Genomic DNA, 22,486 nt, shown 5'->3' on the forward strand with positions numbered 1-22,486 from the left:
CACTTTCACACCAGACCAAACTGTCTGGATAACATCTAGTGGTTATACATTTGCAGCGCTACCGTCCCAAACAAACAGCGAATAAGAAGAAAGTAAGACAGTGAAGAGGACAAAAATGGCACATCAGTTGTCACAAACAAAAACTGGAAATCCATCTCCTTCCACTGTTTTCTTTTACTTACGGCATAAACAATGAAACAAGGCCAAGTTTATGCTGTCTTTGGGATTTCTGCTTTTGCTTTAGCGTCATTATGATCAATAAGCAAGACAATGGGCTCTCTGGTATGTTGTTCTTTGCACATAACAAATGGATCAATACTAAAGAAGAAGGCCAGCCAAAAGCCTGATGTGTGGCCATTAATACACAGACACCAAGCAAAATATTGAGATGTATTTTGCATTAAATCACAAACCTGTGTCATAATCATTTCGCTTTATGCCACTTCCTGCCTTTGGTTTATGAGTTGCTCTACTTTATTTTCACAACTCAAACAAACACCAGGGTCTCCAAACCGGACTATCTGGAGAAATGAACCAGGGCCCGAGTAAAGCGGGCCAAACAGCTCTGGTGTGAAAGCGACCTAAAAATGTTGCGATGTCGTTTAGCAGACACTTCGTTCAAGGAGACAGGAGATGGATAGGAGTTCATGGCGTTAAGGACCTTGCCCAAAAGCCCATACTGGATACTGCTCATGCCTAGATTTGAACCCCTCATCTCCCACAGCAAAGTTGCCAATGTAAACCACTGATCCATCTGGCTGCTGGATTGAATACACACACAAAACGACAACAGCAAAACCAAAAAACCAACAGCTGGATCATCAGAACTGAACCAAAAACTCTGGCCAGAAATCTAAGGTGCGCATTGAACCGTGGGTTAATTGTGTTGTTACTACAGGGAAATTGCAGACAGATTTAATGGACACATTAGAAACTGCAGTTTTTGCACTTCCGTACCAGCATCCCTCCTACAACAGTGAAGTCAAATATATCTCCATCAATAAATCAATTCTGTCCACTTCCTGTATACTGGGGAAAGGACAGTTGTCCAACTGAAGCGCCCAATATAGCTTTAAAAGTCCTTAAGTGTGCATATGAGCATTCTGGATGCCTATAAATGTAGCTGCTTTAATGACTGTAGACTCTGGTAAATAGCAAAAGCCATCTGGTGTTCATAACCTAGGGCTTTATCTTCATTATGGCATAGCTTTGATAAGGAGGGTAGAGATTGATTTGTTTGTTTTGTGCAAATAATTATATTCTTAGACTTTGCATATCAGAGTTGCTCTATTTTAAAAGAAACAACAAATTGTGACCTCGGCTCTAAATATGTCAGTCCCAAATGACTCTTCTGACATTTAGCAGCAACTCAAAATTGAGAATAAGAGAAGCTTTTGCCACAAGATGTTACAACATCGCAGTATTGTAGTTTAATATATTAAAGGCAACTGCTGCTTCATTAAGGTTACTTGATGAGAGAGAAATACATGCAAGTTTTATGAGCTGTACTTAGACCTTCATGCAGGCTGAGCCTATAAATCAGATTGAAACGCAGACTTGTCCCGGAGCTCGTGCTGTTTGCAGATAAAAACCTTTACTGGTGTGTGGAAAGACTTCTGCCATGGAGAAAAGGTAAAAAAAAAAAAAAAAAAGATTGTAAGGACAGCTGTGATCCGAGTACTTTTACAGCTTGAATGCCTTATTCCTCTCACTTTACTGCACACATCAGTAACCCCACTTCTGACAATATACCTCTACGCATGCAACATCCCGCTCAGACTGTCACGATGAGAAGTCATCCCTCATGTCATGGAGAACATCTTTTCACTTTCCTTCTCAGGTTAACTCTCTTGTTTAGCACAAAGGACTCTAACTTTAAATATCTTGTTTAAGAAACTCGGGCTTCATCCGTCACAGTAAAGTTTGATGGGCTGTCAAAGTGACATAAGTAATGTTCACTCTGGAGCATTTTGTCATCTGGAAAAAGTGATGACATAAAATATGTCGAAATAAAATCCATTCTAAAGGGATTTCAGTCCATCAACAGTTGACGTGTTTGTTTGTGCTGGGGAAATGGCCAGACTTTAAACAACTCTACCATAAATAGTCAAACTTAATAACACAGATCTTGAATTTTAGACCAACGCACTGATGGACTGATTAAAAACTCCCCTTTACTTTGCCTACAGCCTATTATCTCTGTATTCTTTAGTTGGTTGATTATGAGGTCAGTGTAGGTGAAGGCATACTAATAGATTGATCCCAGATTTGAACCTGATCGCTCTGTTATATATTTGATTCAGGTTAGGACCTCATTTGTCTGTGTTTACTTGAGGTACCGTTGCAGGAAGAGTGAATGTTAAACCCTCCAGGCCACAGAGGATGTTGACTAACTGAACCCACCTGTTGTACTTGCCAAGTGAAAAACATGCTAATCTGGAACTTGTTCATTTTGACTCTGAACTAATTGCATCAAGTAAGGATGTGATATGTTCACCTTTGATTCACTCTCAATTTATGTTAGAAGACAGTTGAACATTTTGTCTCTGAAATCCCTAATTAGAAATGGTTTTATTGTGATTGCCTTTTTATCTACTAATGGCAAGAAATGCAGATTGAAATACCCAAATATTTCCCAAACTGTAAGGTCGATTGCTTTGAAGTTATGTAGATCAATTTGAATGACAGTAAGATGTATGTTCAGTCATATTCCTGTTGATATCTTGATGTTTCCTTTATGGCTAATTCTTTCTGTCAAAATCTCAGCAAGTGATTCCCATTTGGCTTGTAAAGACATTTTTTCCTATCCAGGATAACTGAAAAATCCTTTTTTTTTTTTTTTACAAGGCTTTGATATCCGACCAAATGGATGCAAAATCTTTGAGAAGATGCATCCTCCAACTCGCTGTCCTCCTCTATGAACTGTAGCGGCTGTTTTACCGTTCTTGATGGTCTTCCCGACATTATAAATGTGTGTAATAAAACACAGACACGCACAAATGCCACTATCTAATGCTATTTTTTGAAAAAAAAAAAAAAAAAAAAACACCACTCTCACTCGCTCTCCTTTAACTCTCTTCCTTCACTCTCCTTTCTCACTCGTCTTCTGCCAAAGCTGCCAGTTTCGCGGTGCCTTTCGACATTATTGTAATATATGTACCACACATCATATATTGCTGGAAAGCACGGATTCTCAGCTCTCTGTCAGTGTTGGGATTTTTTAAATTGAGCAAACTTTCGAGGAGTTACGGTGTTGAGAATCTGCGTAGCTGTCTCTCCAAACTTCTGGTGTATTGTTATGAATGCCCACATTATTTGGTTGCGAGTACTGTAATGGACCATATATGTGCGCATGCCCACAATTCTCAGCTTTCCAACACCGTTGGAATTTTTCAAATCGGACAAACTTTGACAGAGTTATGGTAATAATATTCTGGACATGTAAAACACAGCACTGGCGCCGGCTCAGTAGGTAAAGGGTTAACCCAAGAATAAATGCATATTTAATCGCAATATTCTGGAAAAAAATTGCAATTAGATTATTTTTGCAAATCATTCTGCCCTTGTACAGTTTCAGTTTTTTGTATTAAGTTGTGTCTTTGTGTACATATCCATGCCTAGGCGCTGCTCTATGTTGCGTTCACTTTGGCACAGTTGTAACAAATAAAAAGCCCTGTGTCTGCAGACTCTGAATGAACACTGAGGGGTAAAAACACTGCACATATCCAACCACTGACACTACTATATTTTTTGCACGTTATGGCCTTGGCTTCAAGCAAAATACACGGCTCTTGTCAATGCCATTAGTAGTTAACAGTTCCAAACACGTGCACACACGCACAGACACAGTCACTGTGTCGCCCGTGGTGACACCTTGGGATCACAATGTATGTGATGGAGTCAGTCAACCAGGAATGACCTCTTTTAATGCAGCCGCTCTGTTTAGTCCCCCTGCTAATGAGTGGTTGTGACTCATAATCTATACTGTGGACCAGTGCCTAAGGGTAGATCAGCCTGATGAGTATTTGTGGGTGCGTGTATGTGTGAGTGTACAGTATGTGTAGCTTGTGTCAGATCAAGTTATTTAAAGTGGCTCTTAGATGTAATTTCTCTTGATGGGGTAACGGTTGTTTCTGAAGAGTCTTTATTTTCCTCTGAGGACCAACACTGAGCCTTTTGCAGTGATGTTAAGAGTTGCTCTTAATTTCAGGTGTGCAGCTTGGTGTAATTACCCCCTATGTATAGATGGAATTACAGGATGATGATACGTTCTTGAATGAAGTCTAACTATAGTAAAAGTAGGGGTGTAAAGACCATAGCTAATATAAAACATGCACATAGTCTCAGTGATGTCACTTTCATTGACATTACTTTTTCAAGCCCAAAAAGAGTGGCCAACATGTTGGAGATGTCGTCTTGCACTGACATTCAATCTGGCTAGAAACAGACAAAGAGATGGAACGAGGGCAAGTCCTTGGCCATGTTTACATGGTCAGCACTGATTCCCAAAGTTTGGGTCGGGATACATAGTTGAGTTGCAGGAGATTATTTTGGGGAGTTGGCAGTGAGTTGTCAGAAATTCTTTGCTACGATATTTATGTCTGCTGTAGACATTATAGCCACATGGGGGCTCTACCCTATGACACTCACCCTCTCCACCACAATAAAACTCAAAGAAAAGCTCTACCAGCCACCACATGGCAAAAGAGCTATAGTCACAGCTACTGATTCTTCGCCAATTAAAAAGAAATGTATTGACCAAGATCAAACAGCCTAGAAGGCCCGAGGGAAGCTAAGTTGTTCGGCCAGGATGGCTTGGATCTTGTAAAAGCTGGTCACCAGAGAAAAAGTTTGGGAAACACAGTAAACAATATCATCAAAAGAGTCAGAGGATCTGGAGAAATCTTAAAGCTGAAGGGCATTATTGGATGCTTGTGATCTGCGCATGTTTGGTACTGCATTAAAAACAGACATGATTCTATATTGGGAATCACTGCTTGGGCTCAGAAACACTTCCAGAAACCACTGTTTGGCAACACATTTCAAGGTGCCTTCTACAAATGCGAGGAAAAAGCCATATGTGAACACGATCCAAAAGCACTGCTCTCTTCTCTAGGCCAAAAGTCATTTAAAATGCTTGGGCCAAAATGGAAAACTGTTCTGTGGTCGGATGAATCACATTTTTTGAAATCCTTTTTGGAAACTATTGACGCCATGTCTTGTGGAGAGGGACCATCCAGCCTGCATCTCTGCTGGTATGGTGTTGCATTATAACTCATGGCATGGGCAGCTTACACATCTTTGAAAGGCACTATCAATACTGAAAAGTATATCGAGGTTTTACAACAACATATGCTCACATCCAGGCAATGTTTCTTTCATGGAAGGCCTTGCATGCCAGCAAGACGATTCTAAACCACATGACACATCAAAGTGTGTATCTGGCTGAACTGGCCTGCCTGCAGTCCAGACCTTTCTCCAATTTGGCACACATTAAAACAAAAACTCAAACCAAAAGAACCTAGCACTGTTGAGCAGCTAGAATCCTACATCAAACAAGAATGGGACAACATTCCTCTCCCAATACTCCCATAACTGGTCTCCTCATTTTCCAGATGTCTACAGTCTGTCGTTAAAAGAAGGGGGGATGCTACACGATGGTAAACATGGCTCTGTCCCAACTTGTTTGAGCTGTGCCATCAATATTTTTCATGAAATGTCAAAATGTTTCAGCTTCTGCATCTGATATGTTGTTTTTGTTCTTTTGGGAATAAAATATGAGTTTATGAGATATGCAAATCATTGCATTCCGGTTTTGGTTTCATTTTACACAGCGCCCCAACTATTTTGAAATGGAGGTGTGTGTCATGAAACTTATTATACATTCTCTTTATTGCCGGAAGACATACTTGTGTTTTCTACCAGTTGCACTACTAGCTCTCTAAGTAATATTTGACCTTGCATTGCAAAAGCAGGAAAATCATGTACATTGAACTTAGCGTGGGCGTTATTTAAATGAAGAAATAAAACAAGGTCATATTCAGCTTAAAATAGCTGCTATTACACTGTAGGTTCCACTTTCATATCAATAAATAACTGCTTTTAGATGATTCCAGCTTGGTCCTTATTAGCAGTGGTAATGCTAAAATGATTTATCATCCCGCCTTCCTTTTGACACTTTCCCAAAATACTGTCTTCTGGCTTCTTTTGGCATTAAGTCAGGGATCAGCTGAAAGTGAACCTGCAGGGGCTCCTTGTGGGGGTTAGGCTGGAGTGTTTCTTTCACTGCCTTGTGCTCTGGCACGATGCACGAAGCTGTCAACAGAGGTGTCAAAGAGTCAAAACATTTTTTTGAGCAAGCAAGAAAAGTAGATGCGTTGGGAAAAGGAACATATGTGGGCAGAGAGGACAAAGGAACAGGCATTGGAATGATATCTGCATTTGTTTTTGTTGCTAATGCACAGACAGAACAAGTGTCTCAAACATGCGTCAGAGTTTCATATCAGTCTTTGACTTTAATCTGAGAAAGGTTCACTTTTGGGGGAAGAAAGCAAGGAAAAAATAGGTGGCTTGGTGCTTGGCTTTTTGTTGTCATTCATTATGACTCGGTTGACAGATCAAACTTCTAACAAGGGTTGCATCAGTATTGCATTCATGTTATATTTGACATTCACAGAAAAGCTTTGATCACACGCCTTTACTACAAAGGTCATCTATGTTTCACTTTTTAAACAAACTTTATTTACTAGAAAAGGTTTGAAGACAGTGCAGGTCTATTTTTAACGCCGCCTGTACAGCTCATATTTACACAGCCACTTTAGAGCTCTTTGCTACTGGCCTCTGAGCTTTGTCAGATCGACTATACTTCTTAATTCCTCAAAAGATACCTTGACAGCAGTGTTTTGAGTAAGTGTGAATGAGTCATTCCCCCAGTATGTGACTTCCATCCTAATCCCTGACTTCAGTTTGTAAAGCGAAGCTTTTTTTGGCAGCCAAAAGGCTCAAAAAGCCATCAGCTGTTACACCATCTGCATAATGATGCTTAAGCGTTCTGAAGTTTATTGCACTCATCCATAACTATCACAGCATCATCTGGCCTGTCATTTCTACCTGCAGAAATATGGCTCACTCTCTATGAAATAAATCAAAGATAAGGTCAGTGTAGATACAGTTTTTATGTAGCCTGCAGCTTATTGATTGTAGGAGGAAGTTAAAGTCAGCATCTTTCACTGAGAACTGAAAGCATAGAAAGTGTAACTGGAAAGTAATATTCTGAATAAAACAAATATTTAGTTTTGAGCTGCTTAGAAAGTAGGCTGAGATTCATACTGATGTTTCTGTATGACATTAAAAGTAAACCAGACACTCCTGACTACACATTCCACTGTCAACTGTCAGTGATATTAGAAAGTGGAAGTATTTAGGAACAGCAGCAACTCAGCCACAAAGTGGCCTGACTCAAGTGTACCAACTGTGAAGTTTGGTGGAGGATGGGTAACAGTATGTGGCTGTTTTTTATGGTCTAGACTAGGCCCCTTATCTCCAATGAAAGGAATCTTAATGCTTCAACATACCAAGACATTTTGGACAATGCTTTGCTCCCAGCTTTGTGGTAACAGTTTGGGGATGGCCCTTTTCTATTCCAACATGACTGTGCCTGAGTGCACAAAGCAAGGACTATAAAGACATGTTTCAATGAGTTTGATGTGGAAGAACTTGATTGGCCTGCTCAGAACCCTGACCTCAACCTCATCGAGCACCTTTGGGATGACCAGTCCAGCATCAGCGCCTGACCTCATAAATGCTCTACAGAATGAATGGGCACACTTTCCCACAGGAATGGTCCAGAATCTTGTGGAAAGCCTTCTATGAAGAGTGGAGGCTGTTAAAGGTGCAAAATGAGGACCAACTCCATATTAAAGTACATGTATTTGAGAACAATGCCATTGCAATCCCTGTAAGTGGAAGTGTAAGGCTCAGGTGGCCCAACATTTTTTGTCTATATAATGCATGTTTCTTTTTTTTCATGGCTTTATTGATAGTGGAGGACAGTGGAAAAAAACTGAAAACAGGAATGAGAGAATGGGGGTGTTTGGTTCAGATTTAAACCTGGGCCGTCTGTGTACAGTGGGTGTGACCTAACCACTAGGTTATCTGTGCCTTGATCAGGTGTATAAAAAGTGGGATAACATTTTTCTGTCAAGAAAAATCCGGCCAAGGGGGCGCCAAAGTTGATACAAACTGAAAGTTCCTCCTAGGAGCTCTTTAAGGCCCATGTTTTCTTCAAATAAGTTCACTCAAGAAAAAGGGAATCATTTGCACACACCAAGCAGTAATATCAGCTGATGTCGCCGGGTTTATGGACATCAGCTTGGCAAATAAAGTGGCATGCATAGAGTGTAACTGTTACACCCATAGAATCAATACTGGCTTTTTACTGGTCAGTAAGTCACATTTTGGAAGTGTGGGCGTCTGACGCTGTTTCTTTGAGGGATCAGTGAAATTTACTGTGTTTGACATTCAACATGTTTATTTCTACTAATTATTAGGATCAGTCTGTAAAGTGACATGTCTGACCACCGCTCAGTCTTTTAAATCACACACTTCCATAGTGATGTTTTACCAGAATATTTGTAAATTCTATGCTGAGGCCCCAGCCTGTGTGTGCACATGTTGAAAACGGAAAAGGTAGACTGCAGGAGCGTGCACGTACATACAAACAGTGCAGTTTTCTCACTTTGCACAATGCATGATATTACAGAAATAGCTCGCATCTGTGCATCTATGACTAGCAAAATAAATCTTGGCAGAAGATTGTTGTTATCTGAGGTGGCATTGTTATTAGGACTGGTACCCCTAAAGTTAAGCCCTTCACAGTTTACCTGAAACTATCACTGCTAGTCAACAGTAATTCCAGCTAGAAGCTGCATTTTTTCTGACTTTGCACCATGAGTCACCTGCTAGCTTGAGAAAAAAAAAATAAGGCCATGACAGATTTCTTGATTTCTCCTGATCTGCACTTTCTTTAGCATTCCATTTATTTTTGACATGCTAAGTTCCCAACTAATGCTGTATATATTTAGATTTCTAGGATTCACCGTGAGTTTGCTGAAAAAGATATATACAAAACTTTATACAACTTTATAAAATAAGTATTGCTGTATGTACATGCATGGGTTAAAGATAATGCCACTGGGAGAAGTCTCTGTTCACTGAACTTTACTGTCAGATAGAAAGTCACTAGAGAATTGTCCAACATTGACTGCATTTTTATCAGTTTAGGCTGCAAACTTTTCTGCAAATATGCAACTTAAAATAGGAGGAAACAACTGGAGAGGAGAGAGCCTGGAATGAGAATGTTGATCCAAAGATTTTTGCCCCAATGAACCTATTAGTGAGCTAAAATTGCAGTCTTGTTTTCTTATTTGTAGCTAAAGCATCCCTCATTAACTAACAGAGAGGAGGAAAAGCATATCGTGGAGCACTGTTTTGGGTTTTTGCCTCTGGGAAAAATTTGATGTCTGAAATGTGAGTGAACTTTTTCTCCCTCCCTGGAAACGGGGTTAATTGCACTATTTAAGGTTCGGATTAGCTCGAGGCAGGCTCCATTAACAGCAGTCTGCGCTCCAGAACAGTTTTGTCTTCAGGTTTCTCAGATGAAGAAGCAACATGACGTGCAAGGCTCATTTAAGAATCAGCAAACCTAAGCTGTTTGTTCCTGCTTCATTAACATGAAATTGCTTACCAGTTGTTGTCTTTAAAGCATCTCGATTGACATCTGCCACGGTGTTTGACTGCTCACGTGGATCTGCAGAGGTAGTTAAAAAGAATGCAGCATCTGTGCAAAAACCTCTGAATCAGGACCTGGATTTAACAAGACTTGCAGCTGCTGAGGATTTTTGTACCATCAGACTGGAAACAACTGTCAGGATGAAGCACATAATGCCAATTCCTTGCTACTGCCGGGGGGAAATGAGGGTCAACTCTGTGACTACAAGTTACACCCCATCATTTCAGCAAAATAACGCGTCTCGATGCAGCATTATAATGTGATTTCATTTTGTTATGGAGTTGTGTTTCGCTCCAGACATTCTCATAGCTCCAAAGCGAGCAACCTTCAACCTCGGCTGTCACTGCGAGCCCTCGCGCTCCTGTTCTTCTGCTCCTGATAGTTAGCAGAGGAGGCAAGACAGAATCCCCACAGCAGAGAGAAACGGCGGCTGTGAATGTTCTTAAAGTCAAACTGATGTATTTCGCTCCTGCTAAATTAGCTGTAGCGCCCTGAGAGAAAGGCTGTAAAAGTGTTAACATAGCCTGCCTCCTTTTTTGTTGCATTGCCCTGTCACACAACGCAAAAGAGAGAAAGCATAAGGTGAGTCATCGAAACTCAGTGCTGATTTATGCAACATATCTTCTCTTTATAAAGCAAAAACAACCTTTCATATTTTGCTCCAATTTCATTACCTTGTCCTTTGCTTGCTAAACATTCCTGCTAGATTCTTATATCATGCCACAGAGCTGGAAAGTGTTGATTAAATGAATACATTTCTATAGCAAGTGAATGCAGCAAAGCCATCTCAAGGACATTGCCTCGCTTATTGAATTTACAGTCCTTCCAAGGCTGTGCATGAAAAATTCTGTTATATCAACATTACATCAGCTGTGATACTTGAGCCAGATGTGGCATGGATATATAATGGTCAACATGAAGAGCAGAAATGGGGGTGTTTGATTTCAGCTTCTTATTCAGTTGGCATAACATGAAGCTAAGTGCAGGGGAGGTGTTTAAATTTATGATTTATAAGAATGTATCCAGTTATGAAACTGCACAACTGACCCACATTATGCAGACATTTAGCTTTTGCCTGATGCAACCTAAGCTGTGTGTAACAGACAGCACTGCAGTATGTAAAATGTTTCTGGTCACCTTTACTGCTCTTGGTTTTGACACATGCAGCCATATATGCATAATAAGTAGCGTGTAAATGCACATGTTGCACAGAGACATATGTAAATCGAGGAAAACTTTGTGGAAGGTGACTCCTGTGAAAGATATCCTTGTGGCAGTTTAGAGACACATAGAAGCACCTTGGTGGATGTGTTGAATACAGATAATAAAGACACACACTAACACACACTCATATCCACAGGACACTGGAGGGTGTGGTAGACTGCGTATTCTCCAGCCACGTTGCCCATATGTCCATGCAGATACCATATGGTCTGCAACCCTCAATCCACAAGCCGGATTTTAAACGGACAAGATCAGTCTTTTGAGAAGGGGTTTGTTTTGTCAGTGTATAAAGCCTGGTCACTCTTTACAATGTTGGCATCTCTGATTGACAGCAGGGGGCCTTTTCATTGGCTGCAAAGCATCATTTCATGAAAATAGATACACAATTAATGTAACTTTTTCATTTGATCCCGCAGGACATTTCTGTATACAGTCTGTTTGGTGTGGCCCGAAAACCATTTTGTTTGATTGTACACGGTGCATTCAAAAAGTATTCAGACCTCCTTTAATTTTTAGCATTTTGTTATGTTGCAGCTTCATGTAAAAAATGTGTAAATCCATTTTCTCTGATTAATCTACACTCACTACCCCGTTAAGACAAAGAGAAAATTGTAGAAATTTTGGCAAATGTGTAAAAAAATTAAAAAACTGAAATATCACATTGCAATAAGTATTCATTCCCTTTGCAACAACACTTGAAATCTAGCTTAGGCTCCTCCCATTTCTCTTAATTGTTGCTGAGATGTTTCTACACCTTGATTGGAGTCCAAAGCTACACAAAAAGTTCTGCTGCACTGAATGTCCCAATGGAAGAAATTTGGCACAACCAGGCCCTTCCAAGGGCTGTTCACCCAGCCACACTCGGCAATCAGGGTAGATGGGTTTTAATGAGAAAGGTGACCCAGAGCTTGATGGTTGATCTGACTGAGTTCCAGAGATCCTGTGTGGAAATTGGACAAAGTTCCGGGAGGGCAAATCACTGCAGCCCTTCACCAAATTGGTTTTATGGCAGATTGGCTGGACTGAAGCCTCTCCTCAGTGCAGAACACACATAAGACCTCTTGAAGTTGCCAAAAGAATACACCAAGGATTCAGACTGTGAGAAACATGATTCTCTGGTCTGGTAAAACCAAGACTGAACTGTTTGGCCTCAGTTCTAAATGTTATGTCGAGAGGAAACCAGGCACCAGTTGTCACTTGCCCAATACCATCCTAGCATCCCAGCATGGTGGTGGCAGCATCATGCTGTGGGGGTGTTTTATTTCAGCAGCAGTTACTGGGAGACTGATTGAGGCAAACCTGAAAGCAGCAAAGTACAGATATATTCTGCAGTGCTCAGAACTAGACTAGGCTAATGGTTCACCTTCTAACGTGACAATGCCCCTAACCATACAGCCAAGACAACACAGGAGCAGCTGAGGGACGACACTGTGAATGTCCTAGAGTGGCCCAGCCAGAGACTCCATCGAACATCTCTAGAGAGACCTGTCAGTAACTGTCCACAAACGGCCCCATCCAACCTGACTGAGCTTGAGAGGACTTGCAAAGATTCTCAGATTCTTTTTCACTTGCCATTATGGGGTACTGACTGTAGATCAGTGAGGAAATAAAATAGACTATGACAATCAAGTACGACCCGTGAAACAGGCCAAAACACCTCATTTTTGGCAAATTTATTCAAAATGGTGGATTTTCTGTTGGAGTTAGAGATTTGCTCCAGCAGACTTTTTTGTAGAGCTCGCTGAGCCAAATCCCCACACCAAATTTCGTAACTGAAGGTGGTGCTATTGGGGCACATCCCGAGGGCCATCTGTGAAACCTGTACCAGCCTTGCATTTTTCAGAGCCCACATATGTGTGCCAATTTTCTTTCGTTTCAGAACATGTTAAGGGCCCCAAAAGGCCAGGATGTGATTAAAAAAACATAATAATGACGAACCCCACCAATTTCATTAGCACCCTTGATACTTTGGCCCTAATTAAATGAGTTTAGCATCAGGCTGCAACATGAACATACTTTTTTAAAGCTCAGTACATGTAGAGTTGTGCTTCATATGTATATGTATACCATTACATGCTCTTCCACTGCTCATGCATGTTTTTTTTTTATTCAGAGCTCCTGTGAGGAGTTTATGCTGCATAAAACAGACTCAAATTAACTCTGATGCTGCTATGTGTCCTACAAAAGCAAACCAGACCATCAATTTGAAGACTCATTATTTTTATGTAGTTAATTTGTACACTTGACTTCACTGCTGCAGGTTAGGTGTCAAGACCAGGAGATTAACAGTAAGCTGCGGTAAAAGCCTTTTTAAAAATGAACACCCCCAAGATTCCTTGTGAGGTGCATGCTAAGCATTTGAAATGAAGATGAGATTTTTACAGCAAACACCTCATACACATCTACAGGAAAAATCAGCAAGGAGATAAGACATTCACTTTGTGCACAGGCTCATTAAAAGTGATATCGCTGTGCTAATGATACTATAATGACTTGTGTATTCTGCTCTTTCCTCTGTGTTTCATCGATTTGGCAGTGAGTAACAGGTAGCTTGATTTTTCATCTGGAAGCTTCTGAATCAAGTTGAGCCTATCCTAAACCTTCCAACTGTCACCTCCATGGTTTGCTGGCCCCATATCCTAGTGCCTGTAACTATGGTATGACTGTCACTAATGGGATTTGACAATGGGACTCTTTTCCACCACCTCTTCTTTTGAAGTCTTGGCCATTTACTGGTGCTATGTTTGCGGCGCCGCTGTGTTGTAGTATTGATGCGGTGGGTGCTGGTTGAAGTCATGTTGCTCAGAGCGGGCTCAGGAGGGTGTTTGCTAGAGGTGTCTTTGTATGCTGTGGTCATATGTGACATCCTACAAACAGCCTATGGAGATCTTGGCCTGGTTTCTCTTCATTGAGGCTGCGGGTGGCGTGTGCAGCATCCCCTCGTAAATTTGTGTCAGCTCCTTTTAACATGTCATACACCCTGTGCGTGACTAAGGTCGCAGTTTCAGCTGTACAGTTTAAAGTAAATTGGCTCTTTTACTTTGGACGTCAAGGAAGATCATTCTTTTTTAGATTGTTTAGGGGGCTTTTTATGCTTTCATTTGGGAGACAGCACAGTGGATAGAGACAGAAATTATGGAGAGAGAAACAAGGAAGAGAGAGATGGAGTAACAAGAGGGAAAGGAGCCACAATTTCTATTTAAAGCTGCAAAAGGCAGACTAAAATACTGGCATAATCTTATTACAAGGGCTATTCTCAGTCTATACCCTTTATACCTTCTGACCTACATCAGCCAGAAAACTACATGAACTTATAATCTTCAGTCTCAGGATCTTTTTTTACTGTCTGCACCAAAGGTCAGGACCTCCCAAGGGAAAAAGATGTTAAAGTTTGCTACTCCCTGTACTTTGGATGACTTCCAAAAAAGACCTGAAACTTTGTGGGCTGATCTCATTGGATGTGTTATAAAGGAAGTTCAATGACATTTGGCTGTGGATTCTATGAATGATATTTCTTTGATTGTATTCTGTTTAGACAATTACTTGCATCTTCCCTTTTTAATGCATTGTTTTTCACATATTATGCTTGTTAGCGTAGACATCATTTCCTTAAGCACCTTTATTAACTATGCTTCGCCTGTTTTGGCCAGAAAAATGTGAAAATGTCATGAAAATACACCTCTTTACTATTTTGCATGTATTTGGGTATCAGAAGTTTCTATAAACTCCCCAAAATTTGAAATAAGCTAAGATCGGCCACTGTTTGTGATACACATAAAGCTGTAGCAGAATCTGTGCTAACTGTGACATCACATTGAGTCATTACAACACCTGTCCCTCACCTGGTATCTCCACCCATAGACCATACAACTGGGATTTCAGAATAATTTTATCGTTCGCTAATCTTATCTTATGATAACCATTGTGTAGCATCCCCTCCTCTTTTAACAGCAGTCTGTTAACATCTGGGAAGTGAGGAGACCAGGTGTTGGAGTTTTGTGAGAGGAATGCTGTCCCTTTCTTTTCTGATGTAGGACTTGATGATGCACCAATTGTTTTCTATTGATGAAAGGTCTGGAAGGTAGACAGGCCAGTTCAGCACCCGGACTCATCTATTTTGAAGGGATGCTGTTGTGATGGATGTGGTGTGTGGTTAAACGTTATCCTGCTGAAATATGCAGGAAGTCTTTCCTGATGGCTGATCCAGATGTTGTCTGGATGGGAGCATATGTTTCTCTGAAACCTCTATGTACTTTTCATTATTGATAGCGCCTTTCCAGATGTGTAAGCTGCCCGCACCATGGGCACTAATGCAACCTCATCCCATCAGAGATGCAGGCTTTTGAACTGCTGGTGGTTTCTCTCCTCCTCAGTCTGCAGGACACCGCGTCAATGGTTTCAAAAGAATTTCAAATTTTGATTCATCTGACCACAGAACAGTTTTCCACTTTGCCTCAGTCCATTTTAAATGAGCTTTAGCCCAGAGAAGTTAGCAGCGTTTCTGGATCGTGTTCACATGTGGCTTCTTTTCTACATGATACAGCTTTAACTTTTTGGATGGCAACTGTGTTAACAGACAGTGATTTCTGGATGTTTTCCTGAGCTCATGAAGTGATTTTCAGAACTAACTCTAGTCTGTTTTTAATGCAGTGCTGCCTGAAGGCCCAGCGAACCCGAGCATCCAATATTGACCTCCAGATTCTCTGAATTTTTTGGTGATACTATGCACTGTAGATAGTGGAATATTCAATGTCCTGGCAATTTTATGTTGAGGAATGTTTGAAACTTGCCAACATTGCATTCTGTTTTAATCTACATTTTACACAGTGCCCCAACTTTTTTGGAATTAGGGTTGAAGATAGGTAGGCACCCTATTGGAAGAGAAGTGTGTCCTTTTGCCTTTAAAGAGATACACACCAGGGCAGATCATTCTGAGAGCAGGTTTATATAACCTCCCTTGGTGATATTATGTTCTGACCTAAGTGCAGTACAGATGTTTGTTTTTACTGTATCAAAAAAGTGGGAAAAAGAAATGATAAGTCACTTTTTATCACAATAAGGTGTTTTTGCTTAATTAAAGGTTAAATGAAAATGAAAAAGCAATAATTCAATCATTCAAAGGTGATTTAACCTGCTGCTTTGATTGTAAGGTTGTCAGCATTTTCAGTACTTTGATACTTTTTTAAAAGGATATGCTTTAAACAATACTAAATCTGTTTTTTCGTGTTTGATAATGTCTACACTACTTAAGTTTTGACGTAAAAACATATTTTCAACTGAAAGATGCCATAAGTGGAGAGAGAGAGATGGGCGATCAAATGAGAGTGAATGCCAGTTTCCTGTTGCTGAAACAGAACCGTCATACAGAGTGAAGATGTTATTTCCTGATTGTTTTACAGCGTCTACGCTCTAAAGAAGTTAGAAACACATCAACACTTCTGCACAGAAGTGGAGGAAGATTCAGGATTTTGTCTGACTTGTGCTGAAGATGTGCTCCTTTCTGCCTGAAGCTGGCCTCTCCACCCCAATCACAGCCTCTTTCCTCACTAACTGTTTAGTAACCAGTCCACTAAAAGGTTTTTATTAAGTCTCTTTAGTGCAGTGGTTCTCAACTGGTCGAACCTGAGGGCCTACCATTAACTCCTCAGTGGTGAATTGCAACTTAAATTTCAGATTTTTCCTGACCAGTTGGATTTATTTAATGAAAAATACAGTTTGGACCTCAGAGAGTACAAACTATTTGACAAATCAAAGAGACAGGAAAAGCATGTTTTAAACAGGTTTCATGGACTTTTTCGAGTTACTTTTGCTTTTTTGTAACACGTCCATGACCCACTGAAAAGGGCTCCGCGATCATCACTCTGGGTCCCAACCCAGCAGTGTAGAACCACTGCTTTAACATACCTTAAACATGCACACATTAATGTTAATGCCATTGCAGACAGATAAAGATACAGAGCAGAGAGCGAGAGAGACAGTGATGTCCTCAGGTTCCTAAAACTTTCCTGGCTTTAATGATAATCCAGAGAATATACTGTAGGGTTTTTTAGGTAGACCGTATACATGTTGCAAAATGTCTCACCTCATGTGAATATTTGCATCTTAAATGACTTTATCTACCTTATCTACCCACATCCTGCATATTTTTTGCTTTAAGTCATGTCTTTTCAGCTTTCTTGTATCCTCTGCACACTTTGCAACCATAACATTAATGTACAAAGATTTATGTATACTAGTGGAAATACTTAACAAGAGCCTGAACATATTTGAATCTCAATTTTATACTGTTTCATTTGTATGTATTATTCTTTTTTTTAATTCATGGACATTGACAGCAAAGCTAATTGGAGTCAAATTACTTGTTGTGTAAGCATAGTTGGCCAATAAAGCTGATTCTGATTGAAATAAGAAATAATAAAAAATTAGGTAGTTTTGGTTATACAGGACATCATTTCTGTTGGTACTGTATTAAAAGAGGTATCAATATAGTTTGAATTTAGCTAGTATTATATCAAAAGTTAACATTCTGATATTGTGATGCTCCATTTGATTGTCCATCAGCCATCAACTTTTTTTTTTCTTTCTTTTGGGCTTTTATGCCTTTATTGAGCAGAGGACAGTGGATGGAGTCAGAAAAAAGAGTGGGGAAGAGAAATGCTGGAAAGGAGCCGTGGGCTGAATTTGAACCTGGGCCAGCTGCTTACTGGGCCATCTGGGCCCCTCAACCATCAATATTCAAATAAATGGTTCTTAAAAACTATGTCAATGATCGCCCACCCTTTATATGTGAATTTTTTTAAAAACTGGATCCGTTCTGCATCTCACTACCAATCAGGTTTAGCCACCATCTAAAAAGCTGATCACTGACTCTGTAGAAAGAAGGGTCATTTGGGTTCTTCACGTCTTGTCTGCTCACAGAGTGACACACTCTTGTTCAGCCCTCTAGCACAAAGCACGCCAACAGAGAGGAGGCACTGTCAGGAAAACCCTGAAGGCTAACTTCTTTGAGCTGAGCTTCTTCGAAGAAGTGTGAGGCGCCGCTTAACGACAGTGGAGTGATAGAATACAGGCAACAGAAGACTGCTGGAAGGCTTCTTATTGCTGAGGTTCAGCTTGCGTATCAAGACTATACTTCACATAATCAGAAAATGACCTTATACCATGGAATTTAGACCTGAATACGTATATCACATGGCACGTCATACATATATTAATTATGTATTTTTGTTTCTGCAGGCGCAGTGAGTGCCATTTGTGGACTGCTAAAGATCAGAAAATAACACATCTCTGCTCCTGATTGCTCAGTGGATCTGCACGGTAAGAGCTCTGAAATTTCACCCAGAAGTCATACACAATGTAACTTACAGGCATGGTAGACCTTTAGAGTAAAGAATGTTAATTTTTATCATCCAACAAGGGAAACATAGGTGCCAAACAGGAAAAACCACAAGTGAGAATGCTAGATGGATTATTCCATGACATTTAAGGAGGTGATTTCCTGTTGTTTTCAGAGTTGGAGACTGAAAGTCAGTAATATCTTATGGTAAATGAATTCAGCATTGTGTCTTAAGTTGCAGTGTCCCGGTTATGTGTCTCCATCAGCCCTCGAGTTACTCTAGCGAGTGATAGCCAAATGAGGAGTTGCATTACGTATCATTCAGAAATGAAGAGGGTTCATATTCAGTACCAGACAGACTTCAAACACAGTGTTGTAAACCTATACATGCACCTGATGCCAGCTCACATCACACCTGGAGTTCACCTTTACATAGAGGTGAAAACAGGCAGGTTTTTTTTTTTTCTCTCTGTTCTCTGAAGACTTTGAGCTGTACACTTGATTCACATCTCTGCTCCAGTGTGTCTATTTTTAGATTGGCTCAAATATCAGGGGATCCTGGACTCTTCTTGCATCCATCTCTTTTTGTCTCTCTCTCTCTGCCTGTCTCCTCCACTTACCCCTGTTAGATTGAATCTTAAAACCCATGCTCTGTTGTGTAAGGATGCTCAATTGCAGGGCCTGAAAATACATTGTGATACAGGAAATGCAGTATGTACCCGTGTCCCTTTGTCCTGTCCTCTTGTGGTGACTCATTCACCCAAGATGAATATCACTTTATTCATCGCTCAGAGTACTACTCAGCCTGAGAAAATGGTTGTATAATATCCTCAGTGGCCCTGGAAGAGCTTTTAAAACAATAACTGTGATGATGTCATGGTGATGAAAATTTAAAATGTAGGCAGTTGTTGCAAAATGTGATTTTAGGGTTTGAAAGGCAGGGTTGTGCGTCATGTAAAGACTGGAAAATTTGGAATATAGGTCCCAGTTAGTTTTTGGGGAGTCTCCAAGAGGGGAGAAAAGTTCAAACGGTCTTCCTGCAGGACAGTTTATGTTGTGTTCAGCAAAGTCTACTCTGTGCAGTTTCTTTTCAGCTGTTTAGCACTTTTATCACCATCTGATCTCACCATCCTGCTAGCTAACAGCATTGCAGTGATGTGGATGTAGTATATGTGAGGTACAGATCCACAGTCCCATCCACAAATGTCCTTCAGTCACTTGTTTTTTAAATTGAGGAGTCTTTTCAATAGGAGCTGCTTAGACTTGTCAACTGGTTAACTAGTTGACTTTACTGCTGTGTAATGAAGGTGACAGAGTCAATGGGCCTAAGTCTTTGTCTGTAGACATAACTGATTCAGCAAAGGTATGTAGCCATCCACTGATGTGTTTGATCACACAGGTAACTTTGACTTATGTTGCAGTTAGGAGTGAAACGATATGGAAGAAATTCGGTTCAGTACGTATCTCGGTTTTAAAGTCATGGTTCGGTACGTTTTTGGTACGGTAATTAAAGCGAATAAATAACAGAATTTATATATTTTTTTAAATTGTATTAAATTGTATCAAAACAAATAGGCTGAATAAATCACATTTAAATTATTAACAATGCTGCAACCTCTTTCCAAAAGGTCTTCAATTAATCAAAATACTAATAAATACATTTTTGAATTACTATGTTATTTTAATTGATATAGTGACGTATTTATACCCATTCTTTAAACACTGACAATGCCCAGGCAACTTGAACACATCATCATACAACCGTAAGTTAGCTTGTTAAGTATGCTAATTAGCGTTTATCCTGCTGATTTCAACACGGACTTCAGCACTGGATTACTTTTTTAACCAATGGGACCTACTACAAAGTTTGGGAGAACTTTTTACAGCCCATCTTGGCGAATAAAGAGGTTAGAGCCATGTGAAATCTTAGGATAACTTTACCTATGACACATCGGCAGACATGATGGAGTCCCCACTCCCCCTCCTCTGAGGCTGACAGTTGAAGGTACTGTGTTTGAATTAATGTGATTCACAAAACCAGAGCACCACTGTTATAATAAAAAGATCTTAAATCATGGGAAATTCATAACCAGCTGGTGAGGCTTTTTGTTGTTTCTCCAGTGACGTTCTTGTTTGAGTGTTGCTTTTTCAAATGCTTTGATTGATCTGCTGGACAACATGCTGTCAGCAACACACCTGCTGAATAATGTCAGCGTTGCTGTTGTTGTCTTTATCCACTGTTGTACTTTAGTGGAAAACTAAGTGTTCCTAAACAGGACACTTTAATCTGGGAATATTCAGGCTGTTGCTGTCGTTTGCTGTGGTTGTGTGGTTGCTAGGACAGTGTGAAAGTGAGTTGTTCTCTGGTTTGAGCTTCGTTCAACATGTATCCATTCGGTACACGTCTGTACCGTACCCAAAGGCTGGTACCCAGTGGATACGGTATGAATACATAAATTGTATTTTATCTTTACACCCCTAGTTGCAGTATTGGCTCACTGAGAGAAAACTACAAGAAAAATGGCTACCAAGTGTGGTCAATATGCAGCGTCTCTGTCCATTTTCTGCCAAAATCAAACCTAACCACATCCACATGGTGGATCCTCCTTTTCCTGCTCCAATTTAATCACGTGATCAGATAGTGGAGTTACTCCCATACAATCCTGAAAAACTGTCAACCTTTATAATGAACCTAAGAACAGATTGATAAACAGCCTAGAGATTTGAGTGTGAAATCAGCAGCATGTCAATAGACAGTATCACCACAATCATGACAGAAAAATAGCTTCAACTAAACTGTTTTTTTCCTTCTGTCAGGAGAAAAATTTGATTTGTATCTGTACAGAAACCTAAATTTCTGGCAAAGTGTACCAGTAAGATTTCTGACATGCTGCTTTGAATGCTAAGGATTCATCAAGCCAGATACCAAAGTGTTTATATACTGATGCCCATTCAGTAGTGCTACTACTGAGTGTGGACAGTTGAAGGCTGTTAAAATTCACAACTTTAGCTTTGTAGAAGATCATGGATGTGGTTATGTTTGCGTTTGGAACAATTTAAAGAAAAATACACACATTCTGAAAACTGTTAAAAGCACATTGCAGTGTCTCTATAGCCTGCTGTGTAGACTCAGATCATCAGTGTTAGATGATTTCACCTGCAGAAAGAAAAAAATTACAGTCTGTTGAGAGGGGAACAACAATATTCATATGAACTGTAAACAAAATAGGGTCTACAGCTGATCTGTGTGGGATGCCCTTTTTTGAATTTGCCTTTACACACTGTAGTCTTTTAAAAATATAGATTATGTGCTAAAGAGGGAGAAAAGCTGTTAAAAAGTGGGACTGTCCCCTGCTTGGAGTTAAATTGGTTAAGTTTTGGTATGTATTTGTTGCAGTCAGATAAGTTAAAGACGATATGCCAAAGTTAACCTAATATACAATTCAAATTATTAGTAATCTAGGACTAAAATCAAAACAGATATCTATTTCATTTGAACATACTTTATTTTACTTTTGCTAGTTTTATTTTACGTCAAACAACCCCAGGATTTAGTGGGGTTTTTTTTGCACGAGCAAAGGGCAATCCCCGAAAACACACTGGGTTCTTCTGTGCCAACTTTTCCTTTTTTTCTTGTATTTTATCCTGTTTTTACCTCACTTTGATGGAAGTGCAATACTAAATCCCTCGCATGCTTCTTAGCATGTTTTTTTCCTCCACTATTTAAACTGGCACAGAGCAGTTATTGTTGTTCGAGAGCCAAAGACAGCTCAGACACTGGTGTTGTTACTGACAAGAGGCGACGTTTAGCGCCCTGCTTGGACTTCTCTTAAATAGTCTCCACTTTCCTGCTGGCTGCTGGAGGGAAGGAGCTGTCAGGTAAATAAGGAGGGCAGTGTTGAGAAGATTCTGATCACCGCAGGTTGCTACATGGGGGCTGTGCTCGTTGGCGCTCAGGTGATGGCACCGTGCTGTCTTTGTAAAGACTTTATTTCTTCCTCTTAGGGTAAAAAAATATAGAGAGGTATTAAAAAATGACTTCAGCTTGGCCTGGTTCTTTCACCCTCAAATGAGGGTCACATTCTTTACCTGCACACTGCATGACAAGCTCCTGCATCAGCCTCAGTCACACACAC

At 40.2% G+C, this 22,486-nt stretch overlaps 1 protein-coding gene across 5 annotated transcripts in view; it reads left to right on the forward strand.

Annotated features, from left to right (window-relative positions):
• Positions 1-22,486, forward strand: part of adarb1b (adenosine deaminase RNA specific B1b) — a 229,103-nt gene that overhangs the window by 68,880 nt on the left and 137,737 nt on the right. For all 5 annotated transcript variants that reach the window (XM_041806676.1, XM_041806675.1, XM_041806680.1 and 2 more), the window contains one exon: positions 18,251-18,331. The gene's annotated coding sequence lies outside the window, so the exon portion shown is untranslated. The remainder of the gene's footprint in view (positions 1-18,250; positions 18,332-22,486) is intronic.

The sequence above is a fragment of the Cheilinus undulatus genome, linkage group 15 (genome assembly GCF_018320785.1).
Source record: "Cheilinus undulatus linkage group 15, ASM1832078v1, whole genome shotgun sequence".
NCBI lineage: Eukaryota > Metazoa > Chordata > Actinopteri > Labriformes > Labridae > Cheilinus > Cheilinus undulatus.